We start from the raw sequence: 18285 nt of genomic DNA, 5'->3' as shown, positions 1-18285 counted from the left end.
GTGGAGAAGAAAACTGATTTTCTGCGAATTTTTATTAGGTGTATATGGGATATGACATTTTCTTAGGGCGAAAAGTTTCTCGGCGTCTCATAGTCTGTGAATTTAGATAAATTTCTCGACTCGTTTGACATTTTTTGTATGGAGGAAATATAGATTTATAGAGTATATAGGTTTTGAAGACGTGAAGTTTGTCGGAGTGTAATAACCGTTAGAATTATTCTGCGTGTCGTACGGTATTTGGGGAAGGAAAACAGGAACAGACAGGTTCACACTAGAAGTTTCTGACGATGACGACGACGACGACGACGAACTTAGAGTTATACGAAGGTTTTATCCTATCCACAAACACGTGGGCTGAAAAAATTTTCTTTCGACACGACGATAACTACGCATATTGAAGGGAGAGAGAGAGAGAGAGAGAGAGAGAGAGAGAGAGAGAGAGAGAGAGAGAGAGAGAGAGAAATGTGCGGGTCGGGAAAGCATAGAAGTACTAGAAGACAATAAGAAAACACGCTCGCGCAGGCTCGCGTAAATGACTTTCAAAAAAGAGGAGTTGTGAAAAATTTAGGATAAAGGGAGAGATAAAGAAACGATGTAAATTTGAATTTATGTTATCAACTATAAGTTGAATTTATTTTCGCATATATATGAATATGTTTTGTTATAGAGTTATTCTTTTTGTTATAAAATTAAATACACGATTTGGTTATTATATAAAAATTATAACTCACGATTCAATAAAATTATAGTAGTAATTTCTTTAAATTTTAATGTAATTAATTCTAAAAATACAATATCAAAATATGTATCCAAAAATGGTAAATTATTTATTTGCGTTCTCACAGTAAATTCGATATCCTTTTGGTTGCCTCAGACAGTGAGTTTGACGATATCGGCGTCGATGTAATTGTTAGGTAGACATAGTTCTATCTCTTTGATCAAATAACGTGCGCACTCGTTAATAATATCGACGACGGATGCTAGCTGGTTTATACGAGCATCGACACATTTGACAATATTCTCCATTCCTTGAAAAGTAGCTTGTTGCATTACAACTACGACGGAATAAGTTTTCCTTTTTTTCGATGGAGGTTGTTCCTCCCGTTTTTGAGTCTGCTTGCGTATTTCCAGTACTGTTTTCTTTAGGAAAATTTTCATTTTCCTTATACGTCACCAATACAGCTTTCGCCCCGTAGGCAGAGGTGAAGTTGATGAATATGTTTGCAAATGTGATGGGATTTACTTTGCTTTTGCTGCTTCCGTTAAAATATGCGCTCATGTACCGAATACTGTCTTGAAATTGCTGCCACGTGTCCGGATCAAAGCTGATTCCTTCTACAGAATTACCACTCAATTTAACGACAGGCTCGAAGATCCTTTCCTTCCTAGATAATTGTAATCCCACATGTAATTTCTTCGTATAAGGGGTACTGAGAGGGTACGTCGTAGAAAGCAGCAAATTTTATTCCACATTTTGCACAGAGTTCTCGAATATCTTGCGAATATTTTCTAATTTAGCGGGATTCGCAATTTCTTGTTGTCCGGCCATATTACTCGATGAGAGAATTTTGAACAAAATGTCCACTTTTGTCCACAACAAACGAAAACTCGGAGGGATATTTTCGAAGTAGACGCTTCGAATGTCGATACTCGAGTGAAGCAGTGTAGCAGTACAACATTACTTACTTATATCGCATCTTCCCCTCCTTTTGAAATAAACAAAAAACGTTTTATAAATAATATACAGTTAAACCGAAGATTCTAGAAGAAACGTGTATTTTTGCTTTGTCTCTACTTTTTTCAAGGAAAAACTTTCCTCGAATAACAAAATTATTACAGATTCGATCATGTTCGAACACGCGTGAATCTTGGATGTTAGATGAGAAAAATTTTAAATAAATGAATTATTGAACATTCGAGTAAACTATAATTTTACGTTGCTCTTTTTCAACAAGGAAAAAATTTTCTCGAATAAAGCAAATATTACACGTTCGATCACGTTCGAACGTGTCAGAGCATTAGATGAAAAAATTTAAAAAAAATTTAAAAAAAATCATACAAAAACTATTTCAAGAAGAAGAAGAAAGTATCGAAATATACAATAGAAATACGAGTAAGAAATATTTTATAAATGTTTAAAATTTGTTAATGTTTAATTTGTTAAATGTTTAAAAATTTGAAGAAGCGAGAACTTTCCTCAAATTTAAATAACTATTTATTTGGACGTGCTATATATCTGGCGCCGTTTATAACAAAAAAAAGTGAAATCGAAAAAGGATCAAGCTACAAGTAATATAAATTTTTCAAGAAAAAATGATTTATTACTTGGGCTGAGATAGCATTCCTACCCCTCGCGCTCTCGAAATTACAGGATAATTCTATAATTTTTTATAAATCTCTTTTGGAAAAGATTTTCCCTATATGTAGTGCGTTTTGCGCTATCTAAAACTATTTCTGAGTTGAACTCTTTCGTGCTTCACCTCGGTTTTGTCACGCGAGTTTTAAAAGTTTTGGATTATTTTGCGCGAATAAAGGTGCGAAAAATGGGCAGTGAAGTGATTAGAAGAAGCATAAAGTTAGCATCGATGTTGGATACTCACACAAACGCGGAGAAATTTTTAACTAAAATATCTAACGTTTCGCTCGATGCCAACTATCTGCTTTTCACACATTTTTCGTGCGAATGTTCTGATACAATATTGGGAGTATTGTATCAGTTAGGATACTTTGGTACCGACGCGCGTTTACTCCGGATTGCCGGAGAAATAATTGAAACGCGACGTGCGGTTGGACGGAGGATGTGGGTGGACACATCCAAAATCTCCTCTCTCATCTCCACAATGGTAAGTGACTCTCTATTATTTTTATAAAAGCAACTCATATATCAAACTCGCGATTTAGCTAATTTTTAATAATAAATTATAGTAAGAAATGCACGTCAAAGAGTCACTGCGGTGGTGAATCCGCTCACGCAAATTCGAAAGCGACACGCGGAAGACGAGGCAGAAGCAGGTCCAGCGCGTAAGCAATATTATTAAAAATTAGACAGGAGTAATGTTAAAAAATACAATTTTCCAAGATTAAAATATTAAATGCTTTTAGGAAGATCACGTATTGAACCTACGCAGGAATTAGAGGAGGAGGCGTCAGAAATTATTCAGCTCTCATCTGGTAGGTTTACATTTTTAAATAAATAATTTTTAAAACAAATAATAAAAGTTAGAAAATCTTAATACAACTTTGTTTTTAGATACGGCAGTAAGTACTCAATCAGCGAGTGTTTTCGCCCGGTAAGTCGATAGAGAGAAAATATTAATTAAAGTACACAATATCTTTATTGATTAAGGACATAATATTAATATCGAAAATAAAAATTTACGATATATTTTTTTTAGAATACGACCATATGTACTCCCCCGTAATCCCGGAAGAGAGAATTTGGAGCGATAAAGAAGGGGAAGAAGAAGAAGAGGAGGAGGAGGAGGAGGAGGAGGAGGAGGAGGAGGAGGAGGAGGAGGAGGAGGAGGAGGAGGAGGAGGAGGAGGAGGAGGAGGAGGAGGAGGAGGAGGAGGAGGAGGAGGAGGAGGAGGAGGAGGAGGAGGAGGAGGAGGAGGAGGAGGAGGAGGAGGAGGAGAAGGAGGAGGAGGAGGAGGAGGAGGAGGAGAAACGCGAGGAAGAACCCGAAGAAAGCGAAGAGGAAATTAGAGAAACACCGCCTGGTATATAATCTTTTTTCTTACTTTTTCGATTTATGTTCGTGTTCAATTTTAAATTATCGAATTTTTTTAATAGGAATTCCTCCCAGCCCTGTTCTCTATGCGAGAAGGAGACGCTATCGATAAAAGGCGAGACCTCAGAAAAATATGCTTGTTTACTAAATTAAATACGAACATAATATTCTAAGCAATCTCGAAGTATTTTCTGTAAAATATGTTTCTAATTTTTTGTAACTTTTGCACAGAAGCGAACAATAAAGAGCCGCAGCTGGAGGAGGGCTTCCGCCTCAAGAAAATTTGGGGGAGGGAGAGGTTGAGGAGGAGGAGCAGCAGGAAATAGCAGACGAAGAAAGGGAGGAGGAGGAGGAGGAGGAGGAAAGGGAACAAGCACGTGTTGGTCACAAGGTCAAAAATTTTAATCATTAATTTTTAATCGGGGAAAATTCGCGCCGCTTTAGAAATTTCGCGATATTAGGAAAAGAGGCGATATTCCGTTTGCGTCCGCTACCCGAAGGAGTCGATGTTTATAACTGGCTTGAAAACGCATTCGCCGAAATTCATGCCTACGCGTTGCATACCTCCGAACCGCATGATTATATGGGATTTGTATTCGATTCGGAAGATTTAACGCACGGTCCGGCGGGATTATCGTTTCGACCGGCACGCGACTTAACTCGCGAGGATTTGGCGCCTTATGAGTTCAGCAGCGCAAAGCGCCGGAGGTCTCGATATCGCACGGGATTTTAACGTACGCGTTTTCAATGTCGCGGCACCCAGAGGTCGCGGACGTGTTTCGAATAAACTTACACGGGAAGACGTTGCGAAACGTTCGATTTTAACAATCTCCAATTCGGATAATTTATGTTTTCCCCGCTCTCTCGTGACCGCGCAAATTTATTACGAACACGGTACGTTGCGTGCGGGGGAACTTTATGAGCGGTGGAATGTGGTAAGACATCAGAATTCTTCGTTACAACGCGAACTCGCGTTGGATTTGACGAGGAGGGTCACCATTCCACCGGAGGGTTGCGGAATTCGAGAAATAGAATGTTTCCAACGCTTTCTCACCGCATCCGATATCGTTATTATTGTTTATAATTTTGTTACTTTCGGGCGCGGCGAGAGACCTTTATTGGATATTGGGACCTTTATTGGAACCGCGATATTCGCCTCTCTAGAACGTGAGCCATTGTATTGAATAAATATTATATATTATGAACAACAACAACATTATAGTCCTATTTTAAATTTAAAAGCAGCCGCGGGAAGTAGAGGGGGTTATTGTATACCGTGTAATATCGGTTATCGTGAGGAAAGGGGTCATCGCTATTCAAACAAATGTTCTCGTTGTAACAAAGTGCCGTCGTGCGAGCAACGTAAAATCGTAGAACTTGTTAGGTGCGAGATTTGCAAACGTTCGTTCTTAGCAAATGCATGCTTCGAACATCATCGGGTGACAAAGTCGTACGACGGAAAAACATCGGCGAGAGTCTGGAATACCATTCGGCTTTGCGAAGGTTGCGGACGGATTATAAAAGCGACAAAAAGATACGAATGTGCCGGTTCTTTTTGCAAAATTTGCAGTTCGCAAAAACCGATAAATCATCTTTGTTGCAACCTCTCTCACGTGAAGACAGATCCTCCACTGTCGAGCCCGACGAAGATTCTTCTGTAGTTACGAGAGAGAGCGAGCAGAATAACATGGGTGAGCGGGAACGCAATAAGGGACGAACGGCATTCGTATTTTATGATTTTGAGACGCGTCAAGAGTAATCGCTCGAGAGAACCAATATGAAAATTCATGTCCCGACACTCTGCGTCGCACAACAGATTTGCGATTCGTGTGCGAAGATGGATAATTTGTCGGTGCGCTGCGACTGGTGTGGAGTATGCAAGTTTGTTTTTCGGCAGGATCCGGTAAAACAATTTGTCGAATTCGCAACATGACTAACGAAACATTTTACGCGGATTATTTGTATAGCGCATAACGCGAAATCGTTCGACACGCAGTTTATCCTCCGATACGTAGAAAATTATTCTGCATTACAACTTCGTATAATTTTAAACGGTACAAAAATTATGGTCCTAACAATAAATCGCACGAAATTTATCGACAGTGTTAATTATATGCCAATGCGTTTGTCAGAATTACCGAAGGCCTTCGGGGTACCGGATAACCTTGTGACAAAGATGTCTTTCCGCACTTATTTATACTGTCGATAATCAAACATATGTCGATCCACTACCCGATGTTCGTTATTACGCGCCCGAAACAATGTGAACAGAGGAACGCGAACATTTTCTCGCGTGGCATGCAGAAATGTCTGAAAGAAATACGGTATTTGATTTTCAACGTGAAATACTGGAGTATTGTCGCACTGACGTTAATATCCTTCGACGAGCATGTATGGCCTTCAGAAAAATATTCTTACAGCGGGGAAACGTGTGTCCATTCGAGGAATGTACAACTATCGCTTCAACATGCATGAGAGTTTTTCGGAAAAACTTTTTGCGCGAAGGAGAAATAGAAATCATTCCTTCGGATGGATACAGATTTAAAGACCAGTCGCGCAAAGTCGTGCAATGGTTAATTTTGAAGGAATGTAAGATCGGTCATTGAATAATTTACGCGGAACGTGGATGCGAGTATCGTTTAGCGGAAGGCATGCTTGTCGACGGATATTACGAATGCGAGAATGGAGGTGAGATGCGGCGTCACGTCTTGCAATTTCACGGTTACTTTTTTCATGGATGCCCGTCTTGCTATCCATTAAATCGTGATAAAACGCTCGAAAATTTTAACGATACATTTGACGCGCGTTACGAACGAACGGTTGCGTCTTGGCGATTACGTCGTCAAGGATATATCCTAACAGAAAAACGGGAGTGCATTTTCGACGAAGAAATGCGCGAGAATCGAGAGATGCGAGAATTTCTTGAAAATCACCCCATGGTGCAAATCCCTCTTGAGTATGTACAGAGAACATACGTCTACGTACCGTATCTTCTCGGTGCCTGTAACCTCGTATCGAGTCGCGATATTGCCGGTGCGTCCGCCGAAAAATCCCTCTCGATCCTCGCGATGCATTTTTCGGCGGACGCACCGGCAATATCGCGACTCGATGCGAAGTTAGAAGTAGACGTATATTCTCTGTACATACTCAAAACCGGAATTTTCCCAATTGGTCACCCGGATATTTATGTGAGCGAGGAATGCGCCGGTTTAATTGGAATTGCGCCAAATTTTAATTTTACTCCGGTCGAGGGTCTCGTACGTTGCCGAGTACTCCCCTCGCGTGATCTCTTCCACCCGGTACTACCGTACCGCGTACGCGGTAAATTATTATTTGCTCTTTGCCGTACATGTTGCGAATCATTTTCTCGCGAGGCGTGCACTCACGACGATCCTGCTGAGCATGAGTTTGAGGGCATGGGTGTCCTGCGAATTACGCAAAGCAGTCGAAAAAGGTATCTCGTGACGCGGGTAGACGAAATTTGGCAGTACACATTCACGCGATATAACCCCGAAACGCGACAGGGAAGGTTGTTTACCGAATATACAACATTTTTTTGCAACTGAAACAAGAGGCGAGTGGGTGGCCGAGCGAATGCAACGACGACGTTGCTAAAGAACGCTACCTGAGGGAGTATGAAGCAACCGAAGGTATCATTCTCGATAAAAACAACATCGTACGTATTTTCGGCTTACGCTTCGTCGCCAAACTCTGTCTTAATTCGTTTTGGGGGAAATTCGGCCAACGGAGTAACCTGCCGAATACAGAAATAATAAGATCCCCTCAGCGTTTCGCCGAATTGCTGTCGAGTCCTGAACACGAGATAGTCGGTGTATTGCCCGTCAATGGATGCGATATACGTTTCATGACGGTTGAAGAGCGAAGCGGTGGTACCTTCACCGATAACTAACGTGGTGATAGCGGCATACATGACGGCACAGGCGCGATTAAAATTATATGAATATTTAGAAAAATTAGTCGCGTATTATATTACGATACAGATTCTTGTATATATACGAGCAGCGATGATCCCGAGGAATACGAACCGCGTACAGATAATTTTTTGGGTGACATGATCGACGAACTCGAGAGTTACGGGCGTGGTAGCTTCATCGAGGCGTTTGTATCTGGCGGGCCGAAGATTTACGCGTACGTGGTATGTACACCGGACGCACGAAAATATGAAATATGTAAGATAAAGGGGATTAAATTAAATTAAATTAAATTTTGAAAACTCGAGGCTGCTTAATTTTAAGAATATTTATAATTTATTATTAAATAGGGAAAAAGAGGAGGAGGAAGAGATAAATCTGCGATTTAAGACAATTCGCCGCATCGCGTTTCACGAAGTAATAACGCGAAACGAGGTAAAAATGTGTGCTCCTGTTTTATTAAAGCGCAGATTCATCGACAATCTTCTTTGTTATCCCTACGGTTTTACGATTATATAATATTTTACTTAAAATTAAGTTAGGTTAAGGCTCGGATTTTCCCCGTCCTCCCGCAAGTGTAAATATGTATATAGGATAAATATGCTTGTAAAAATTAAGATTATTTTTATTTTAGTCATAGTTTATTTTATTTTATTTTAGTATTAAATTTAAGAAGAAAATGTGAAATTTGAAAAATGTATATTAAACGAAGTTTCGATTAGAAAATGTAAAATTACAAATGTAAATTTGCGTTTAGTTATTAAGAAAAAATGTAATAAAAATATTTATTTCTCTAATTGTAAGAAAAAGTATAATAAAAATTTTGTAAAATTAAATTTTTAAATCCAATTTTTTTCCACTTTCCTATAATTTTCCTATAACTTTCTTTTATCACTAATTTTTTTATATAGAAAATATTTTGAATTTACAATAGAGAATCTTTAAAATACTTTGTAAAATATCTTTTAAATTATAATCCTAAATTATAATCATAAGTTACAATTTTTTAAATTACTTTGTAAAAAGAAAAATTATACATTTTTACGTCCGCAATAATAAGTATTCAATTATTAAGTAAACAATTATTTTTTCCGCGAATAAGTTTCTCCGGCTTGAATTAGCTTTCGAGGAGCACTGCGTACAAGCTCGTAAGCGACGGTGCTCTCGCGGACGCTCGCACGAGCGTGCGAGCAAAACTTGTCGCGGACGAGTACGAGCTCATTACGCAAAGATGCGCGCGAGCACACCTCCGCCGCGGTGGGGGGAGCACTCCCCCTTCCGCGAGTAAGCTAATCTCAAAAATTTCTCTGAGAAAAAATCAAGAACCTCAAGTGTTCCATCCCTTTGTTTATTAATCTAAATACGACGCGCAAGACGTTCATTTCGCGAAATGGATGTACGCTGGAAACATCCGTGGACGTCGATCGTGTGCGGACCGACGGGATGTGGAAAAACAATCTTCGTAAAGAGATTTCTTCGTCATTTATCCGTTATGGCAGATGTCTATTTTGAGAGAATTTTGTTTTATTATGCTGAATGGCAGGATGCTTATCAGCAACTTCAATACGAAACTCGAGATTCCGCAATCGAATTTCACGAGGGATTACCGCGTCCGGAAGATTATTCTAACGATCCATCGCGCGCGAAATTGATAATAATTGACGATCTTATGAGGGAATCATCCTCGAGCGAAGCGATCATGGATCTGTTTACCAAGGGAAGTCATCATAAGAAGCGTAATTCATTCTCAGCGTAATTTTCATCAAAATCTCTTTCATCAGGGCCGTGGACAACGTGATATATCTCTCAACGCGAATTACTTTGTGGTTTTCAAAAATCCACGAAATCGCGCGCAAATCCACCATCTCGTTCGACAAGTCTATCCCAACGATCCAAAGTTCCTCGAGGAAACGTATCACGACGCCACGTCTCAACCTCACGGATATTTATTGCTCGATCTGAAACAATCGACTCCCGATGAGTATCGTTTTTGCACGTGCATATTTCCCGATGATACGTTGAATTACGTTTACGTATCGCGCAGCTCCTTTTCCGGAAGTTTCGTATAAAAGTATCGTACTCGCATTCTCTCGCGACAGTCGCGCAACTTCCTCGCGATGAAGAAGAGAAGAGAATCTTCGGTTAATGTGAGAAAAATCGCAGAACGTTCGATTGGTAAGAAAAATATCTGTCTTCTCAAAGCGCTGTGTTATTTGAACAAAAATCAACGTGCCTTTTTCTTACGTCAGGCGGATGAAAAATTCATTCGTTGTATCTGCGAGTGCGTTTTCAATACCCTCAAGGGTAACGTCCCACTCGAACGTTCTGAAAAAAATCGTCTCAGCAAATATAAAGCATCTTTGCGTCGCATAGCGAAAAAAGACGATAATTGGAAAAGTAAGAAAAAGCTATTACTACAGCGAGGCAGATTTTTACCCTATCTCATAGGACCTATACTTTCGTTCCTATTTTCGAAAATTATCGGAGAATAGTCAGAGAGAGAGAGAGAGAGAGAGAGAGAGAGAGAGAGAGAGAGAGAGAGAGAGAGAGAGAGAGAGAGATCGAGTAAACCTAATTATGGAAAGGGCAAAGAAGATGGTCTTGATTTCCAAATCTCGAAAGAATGCAGCATCGTCTCCAACAACAGCAGCAAACGGAAATAGACATCAGGGAAAATTCCATGCGGCAGAATTCGGAGACGATACATGGAGAAAATTTAAATTCCGTACAAACACCCGGAACAATTTTGTCACGGCTCGATTCCGATATGAGCAAAATTCTTAATTCTCCCACTCCGCGCGATGTAAGTAAGAAATGGAAATTGTATAAAGAAGTACTTTGGAGATATCTCCATTTTGGTAAAGCGCAAAAGGAAGATTCGATGCGTAACGCCGTCGATGAGAACAATTCAGATGCGCAGGAGGGGGACATGGTGGAACCAACGCGCGAATCACAACCATTGAGCAAACTTTCTCATCTTGATAGGCAAGTAAGTAATATATTACGTGGCGAATCTCTGCGTAAGCGCGAACGGCAAAGCATCAAAAAAATATTAGAAAAAGTGCCGAAAAGTTTTCGTGCCAAGGCGCGTTTATTTTTGAAACATTTGATCGATAAAGCAGTATCCGTGAGAATTACTTGGGACGAGGAAAGAATCATGACTATCGATGACGTTATAAAAGATTCGAATATCACGGAACTGATAAACGACGCGATGCGCGAGAGAAAAACCGTGAAAGCAATAGGAAGAGGTCAGTTTGCGCGATTACTACGTATGACAAATACCCCGGCTGTACTCGTAGGAAATAAGGAATTGTTAGCAACCACATTTGTCAAGATATTATCATCACCACAAGCAAGTTCCACGAAAATACCGAGAAAACTTTCAACATCAATGCCGGCGACGTCGACGGCGACGACGCGGAAAAGAGTATGACGCACGAGAAAAGGACAAAAACGCTGAAAGACCGAAGAAGAAGAGCGAGCGAGATGCGCATTGTTTCTTTCGCCGCGTTTTCGTAAAGACGATATCCTTATAACCTTCGCGAAAGATTCTCAGGCAAGAAAGAGACGCTTAAGAGACTCCATTAGAGTGAATTGACCAGGCTTGAAAATTTGTATTACGATCCAGCGCACTATGCGAGGTATTCGGCAATGGATAACTTGTCGCGTGCCGCTAAATCGAATTTCTCTTGTAAAGAAATAGCTCGCTGACTCGAATCGCAAGACGCGTACACGCTGCACCATCCGTCGAGATGAAAATTTCCGCAATTGTGTTACAACGTGACGAATATCGATGATCTGTGAGAAGCCGATTTGATCGAACTCCGTAATTTCAAAAGTTACAACGACGGATTTTCTTATCTTCTCGTGATTATCGATGTACTTAATAAATTTGTCTGGGTAGAACCGTTGCGGGATAAAACGAGCAATTGCGTGACAAGCGCGTTCCAAAATATTCTCTCGAGAAGCGATGGTCGAGTACCCGTGCACTTGCAAACCGACAAGGGTAAAGAATTTATCGCGCAAGATCTTTTAAAAGAAAGAGGCATACGTTATCGAGTAACTCGCAATCCGGACGTCAAAGCCGCCGTCGTTGAATGCTTCAATAGAATGTTAAAAGAGTGAATGTGGCGCTATTTTACATATAAAAATACGCGGCGTTACATCTAAGTGCTGCAAGATATCGTGCGCGCTTACAATTACACTCGTCATTTGTTTATTAGAATGCAACCGGCGACCGTTACGAGAGAAAATGATTGCATCGCACGCGAAAATATGGAGCGGCGTAGAGGCGAGAGAGAGAAGGGGGCGTAGAAAGTAGTAGAACAAAAGGCTAAATTCGATGTTAACGATCTCGTGTCAGTAGAGCAAAAGCCACTTTCGAGAAAGGATACTAAGCGCGGTGGAGCAAGTAAATATTTCAAGTTTGTCGCGTTTTTCATTGATGAAGACCTCGCGTGTACGAATTGTGCGACTTATTGGGTGAACACATCGATGGGATTTTTTATGAACAAGAATTAGCACGGGTCAGTAAAAATTTGGGGGAGGAAGAGTTTATCGTCGAGCACGTGATAAAAAGCAGAGGACGCGGTGCTAACAAACAGCTACTAGTTAGCTGGCAAGGATATCCCAGTAAATTCGACAGTTGATTCTCGTTTTGAGTTTAACTTTTCTCCAAGATAGAGGAGGAGCAATTTTTTATGGTTCTTCCGAGCGATAGCAGTAAGAAATATTTCCCGGGAAATATATGTTCTTCTTTCACCATTCAATTACTTCACGGCGTACATTTATTCGGGGAATGGGAAGTCGCGCTTAGCGAGATTCAATTTCCCTCCAGTCTTTTTCACGTACGTCAAAACGATAGTAAGATTAGATTTGTTGATTTGAGCCTAAAAGATGAGAAAAATGATGATAAGTTTATGGTGAAAGAATTGCATTTACATGAAAATACAGAGGATCTTATCTACGCGATTAATAAAGAGTGTAGACGCAGCGATTCGCATTTTACTTTCGAACTACGAAAAGGCTCAGGTAGTAATGTCCGTATAAGCATCGATTGTGACAACTGTACTCTCATTCATTATATAAATCTGCCAGCTAATATTTTTCAAATATTAAGAATCAACATTGATGATAGCGCCACAATTTACCGTTACAAGTTACCTAATTCCGACGAATTAACGCCGTTTTTGAAACTCGGTTATGCCATCGGTATTGAATGCGCTGTATCTTTCTGGACTGCAGAATCTTGTAGTCTATGGCACGGTATCCCTGATAAAATGTACGTTTATTGCGATATTTGCGAGCCTTACATAACCGGCGATACGCGGAGTCCGCTTCTTCGAATCGTTCCAACCGAAATACTCGGATATAATTACACGTACGGGACGAATTTAATAAAATATTTCTCCACTTTGCAATAAAATATACTCCTTTGCGTCAAACAAAATTCCGTAAAATAAATTGAAATAGATATAAAAGATCGTGGAGAAAAATACCATTCGTATCCGGAACGTTGATAGTAACATTACACTTTAGACGCGTCCGTAATTACCATTCGTGCTAGAAAGTCTACGAAGCTTTGAGAAAAAACTAAACCTCCATGGAATACGACGAGTATTACGAAATGCAAAACGGTGGAGGCAGGGGAGGCGGAATTTTCGTCGGTTCAGCCTATCAGCGTAGTCAAGGGATCGATAGTTTCCTCGGAGGATTATTTAGAAGAGTACTTCCTTATCTAAGCAGGGGAATGCGTGCAGTCGGGAAAGAAGCTTTACGCGCCGGAATTGGCATGATAGAGGATGTTGAATACAACACTCCGTTCAAGGAAGCAGTCAAAACGCGGCTCAAGGAATCGGACGGAAATCTTAAGAGAAAAGCCAAAGAAAATATAAATAACTTGATGAAGGGTTCGGGATATAAAACATCCGCGAAAATACGACCGGGTCAGTTTCCCTTCGGAGGGCACGACGCACGCACCGCTAAATCCGGGAGAAGCGCGGTTCGTAAACGCAGACAAGCGGTAAAAAAAAGAAATCATCGAAAATTGGCGTGAAAAAAACGATTAAAAGAAAATCATCGAAGAGGAAAGCGAGCAAAATTAAAAAAGCAGCGAAACATCGACGAAATAGCGGGAAAAAGCGCACCGTATATTCCGATATATTCGTTTAACCGACGCACTTTGTAAATTTGAGAGATATGTCCTTTCTTCATACCCACTCGAGTGAGTGCTTAAAGAGCGAGCTCGATCTTTTTAGTTTATCTCCTACTCAAACCAGTATCGAGAATTCGCAATGGGTTTATTACAAACCGGTAACCTCGCTCGCGGGCGACGCGCCTATAGAATTCGTCATACCCGGGCACGGAGAAGATTATCTAGATCTCACGCATACCATGCTAAGCCTTCGCGTACGAGTGGAAAGTTTACCCGGTCCTGGAATATCGACAGCAGGAGGAGGAGGAGGAGTGGGAAGAAGAAGAGCAGGAGGAAACAAAGTAGGCCCTGTGAATCATCTACTACATTCGATGTTTAACCAGATCGACGTGTACTTCAATCAAAAACTCGTATCATCCCCAAACAACGCCTACGCGTACCGCGCGTACATCGAAGCATTATTAAATTATTCTTCACTGGCAAAAACTTCCCATCTGATTTCCTGTCTATGGGACACGGACGAACCCGGTTATATGGACGCGCTATTAGAATCGGACAATCCCAATCAAGCTCTCGTGAGACGCGCCCGATACATCCAAGGAGAACATTCGGTAGATCTAATAGGTCATCTTCATTGCGACGTCTTTAATCAGAATAAATTTTTAATTAACGGAGTGGAGATTAGAATGAAACTCGTTCGCTCGAGAAATGCGTTTTGCCTCATGGAAAGCAACTCAATGTCGAAAATACGCATTCTACATGCTAGTTTACTCATAAGAAGAGCAAAAATAAGCCCCGCAGTGTTACTCGAACATGCGAGAATGCTGAGTAAAACAACCGCCAAGTATCCTCTGACGCGAGTCGAAATTAAAACATTCACGATTCACGCCGGAATGGTAGGAGAATCGATTGATAACGCGATACTCGGGCAACTTCCGAAACGAGTAATAGTCGGATTCGTCGATAACAAAGCGTTTAACGGCGACAGAAAGTTAAATCCATTTAATTTCAAAAATTACGGCATAAATTTCTTCTCGCTATATGCCGATGGCGTGCAAATTCCGAGTAGATCGCTGCAACCGAATTTCTCAAAAGACCATCCGCTCTATGTTGAGGCTTATAACACCCTCTTCTCAGGAACAGGCATCCATTTTCTAAACAAGGGGAATTCTATAAGCAGAGAAGATTATGCCAAAGGTTTCACGCTTTTCGCTTTCGATCTCACTCCCGATCTATCGGCAAATTGCGCTGGACATTGGAATCTTGTCAGACATGGAAGTTTACGATTAGAGATGCGATTTGAAAAAGCTATTACCTCAACGATTAATTGTATCGTTTACGCAGAATTCGATAACATGTTAGAGATCGATTCCTCGCGTCAAATTATCATTGATTTTAACGGATGAGACATACTCAAATTTCTCCCCTCCCACCATTATCTATTTTTCATTTCTATTTCTTCGAAAGCTTAACAAAAAATAGCCGTAGTTTTGCTTTAGACGTGTACGTCGTCACTTCGCAAAACAAATTGAAAGTATATTCTACGCATCATAGATATAGTTATCGATATACAAGGTTTCCGCGACGCTGAGGGGAAGTTTATGCCGAAGGAAGTAGCGGTTGTCGCCATTAACGAAGCATTCATAAGTCACTGCATTATGATGCCTCCATATTCATTTGTCGAATTACCCGAAAAATACAGACGAGAAAACAACTCTCGAAACTTCCATGGGATCGAGTGGTTTGACGGAACAGTCAATTCCAAACATTTCATGACGGAACTATGTGAAATTGCACGGCAAGCGCGTTACATATACAGTCCGAAGTCGAGAGAAGATACATTATTTGGAAAATACACTCGCAAGAAACGTATATAATCTAGAAGGAATCTCTCCTGCTTTCAAAAACCTGTCGGAAGGCGAAGAGCATAAATTGCGTTGCAATCATCACAGGTTTCATCGAAATTCCAACAAATTTCATTGCGCGTTACGCAATGCATGCAAATTGAGATACTGGATGTAATCTCAAGAAGGGAACTGCGACATAAGCAGCGCTAATTCTTTTATCAATGAAAGTTCCGATGACAGTGATCCAGAAAGCGAGATTTTTACAATAAAACGAAATTTTCCGAATCTCGTTATGTGGAGAAATAAGAGATTAGAAAAAGAACAAGCGAGGTGCGAACAAATAAAAGCGGAGAAAGAAGATCTATCGAAACTCAAGCGTGAAAAAAAGGAAGCTTCTACCGTACAATCCTCGCAAGAGGATAAAAATATAACGATACCGGCGAGCCAAGAAACAAGTCAAACATCATTCCTTTCTGCGAAAGATGAATTCGCTCGAAATCTTACAAGCGTTGTATCATCTTAGTGTCGGATATGTATCGGGGGTGTATCCTGCCGACAGAATCCCGAGGGTGTGGACGAAGTCGACGGCCATCGTTGCGAACACGGATAATCACGATCGTCCTGGGCAACACTGGGTTGCTTTCTACTTAGACAAGCGCGGAGAAGGCACGTATTTCGATAGCTACGGACTATCACCCCTGGATTCCAAATTCAATCTACGACTTCGACGAAACTCTACTACTCATAAATGAAACATCGTGCGATTACAAGACACATTTTCTCAGACCTGTGGACAATATTGCTGCATATTTCTTTATTATTTGTCTCACGGTTATAAGCTTAAACAATTTCTCAAAATATTCAGCGAAGATTACGAAGATAATGATAAGCTAATCGTACAATTATTTCGTAAAATTTTTCTTCATGAAAAAAAGAAATGTGAAAAATCTCATGTAACGTGCTGTCATATACAAACTTGTACTTTTAAGAATAATTAAACATTAAAAAAACACTATTATGGTAATATGTATAATGATATAACAATAAACATAATTTTTTTTGTAACATAAATTCTTTGTCTCTTTTACTTCCTTTCCCACTGATCTAAAATCGGTTTTAGCCACATAATTCCAGGCTAGAAATATCTATTCGGTTTTAAATATTTTTCGTTTGTTTACCATAAAATTAGGGAAAATAATCTCGCTAGTGTATAAATCCTAATGTTAGAAAAATCTGGAATTTTATATCTAGAAAATCTTTTCAACCATCGTGTTTGTCATAGGATAAAAGCCTCGTATAACTCCAAGTTCGTCATCGTCGTCGTCGTCGTCGTCGTCGTCGTTATCAGAAACCTCTAATGTGAATCTGTCCGTTCCTGTTTTCCTCCCCCAAATATCTTACGACACGCTGAATAATTCTAACGGTTATTATACTCCGACAAATTTTGCGTCTTCAAAACCTATATTCACTTGTAACCTACATTTCCTCCATACAAAAAAATGACATACGAGTCGAGAAATTTATTTAAATTCATCGACTATGAAGCGCCGAGAAACCTTTCGCCCTAAGAAAAATGATTCTTCATATCCCATATACAGCCAATAAAATCTCACAAAAATTGATTTTCTTCTCTTCGCACCATCCCGCGTCACAAAAAATCGCATTCCATTCTCGACAAGTATATTCCTTTTACAGACTCGTCATATTTCTTTTCGTAGACGCCATTTTTGGACCCTGATCGATCCCAGACACTTTCTCCCCCTTCCCCTACTTTTCATCTAGCATTTCGACAACCAATCGCACACTTGGGGCACTATGGCTAGAGCCAATCACGCGCCGGGCAGCTACGGAGTCAGCCAATCAGAACTCCCACTAATTATCTAATTATCACCTCCCACGATCATCGACCAATCAGAATGCTCCATTTCCACGTAGTTGCCAGTCGGAGGCCACGTCCCTGACGCCAGTGGGAAGGTGGTGGAGGTTTGTTTTGACACGCCATGGCTACCCACTTACTACTAATTGAGTTGAAAATAAAAAACAAGCCAGAGGTCAAGAATTATATATAAAATTAAAATTTGTCAAGAACAGAGACATAAGCATGATGAAGGCATTCTGTATCTGTTTGTAGATTCAGCGTATTATTGTTTTGTAGTTTGATAAACAACATCTCTGAGATTAAACGTTTACCACAATCACGTTCAGAATCTAAAATATTAACATTATCCCAAGCAAACTCATGTCCACTTTCCATTTTGTGATCTGTAATAACCGATTTAGAGTTTCATATTTCTCCGAATATGACTGCGATGCTCATTCAATATCGTTTTTAGCTGTCTTTGTCTCAGATAACACTTCTCACATTCGATTTTGTACACTATATTTTTTCCAACCGGGTTCCTGTCCTTATGTGCACGGATCATCCCACTCACAACTTACTCATACTGAAAAAAGCTTAGCGTCTAAATCATTAATAATTTTCTAGAAAAATTGTCCACTTTGAAAGAGTTGAATGGTAATGTGAACTATCTAGTCTTTTATCGTTGTCAATAATTTTCAAGTCAATATTCTGTATCATTATTTTTATAAAACAACTTTTTAAGCCTTTGAGATATATAG

The 18285-nt window shown here is 40.1% G+C and overlaps 1 pseudogene; it reads left to right on the top strand.

The window, feature by feature from the left end:
* Positions 1-9052: 9052 nt before the first annotated feature.
* LOC148937200 (uncharacterized) lies at positions 9053-9731 on the top strand (annotated as a pseudogene).
* The last annotated feature ends 8554 nt before the right edge of the window (positions 9732-18285 follow it).

This window comes from Pogonomyrmex barbatus, unplaced genomic scaffold (genome assembly GCF_055798465.1).
Source record: "Pogonomyrmex barbatus isolate J1 unplaced genomic scaffold, ASM5579846v1 scaffold16, whole genome shotgun sequence".
NCBI lineage: Eukaryota > Metazoa > Arthropoda > Insecta > Hymenoptera > Formicidae > Pogonomyrmex > Pogonomyrmex barbatus.
Note: the sequence above shows the minus strand (reverse complement) of the source record. Positions and strands in the feature narration are given on the sequence as shown.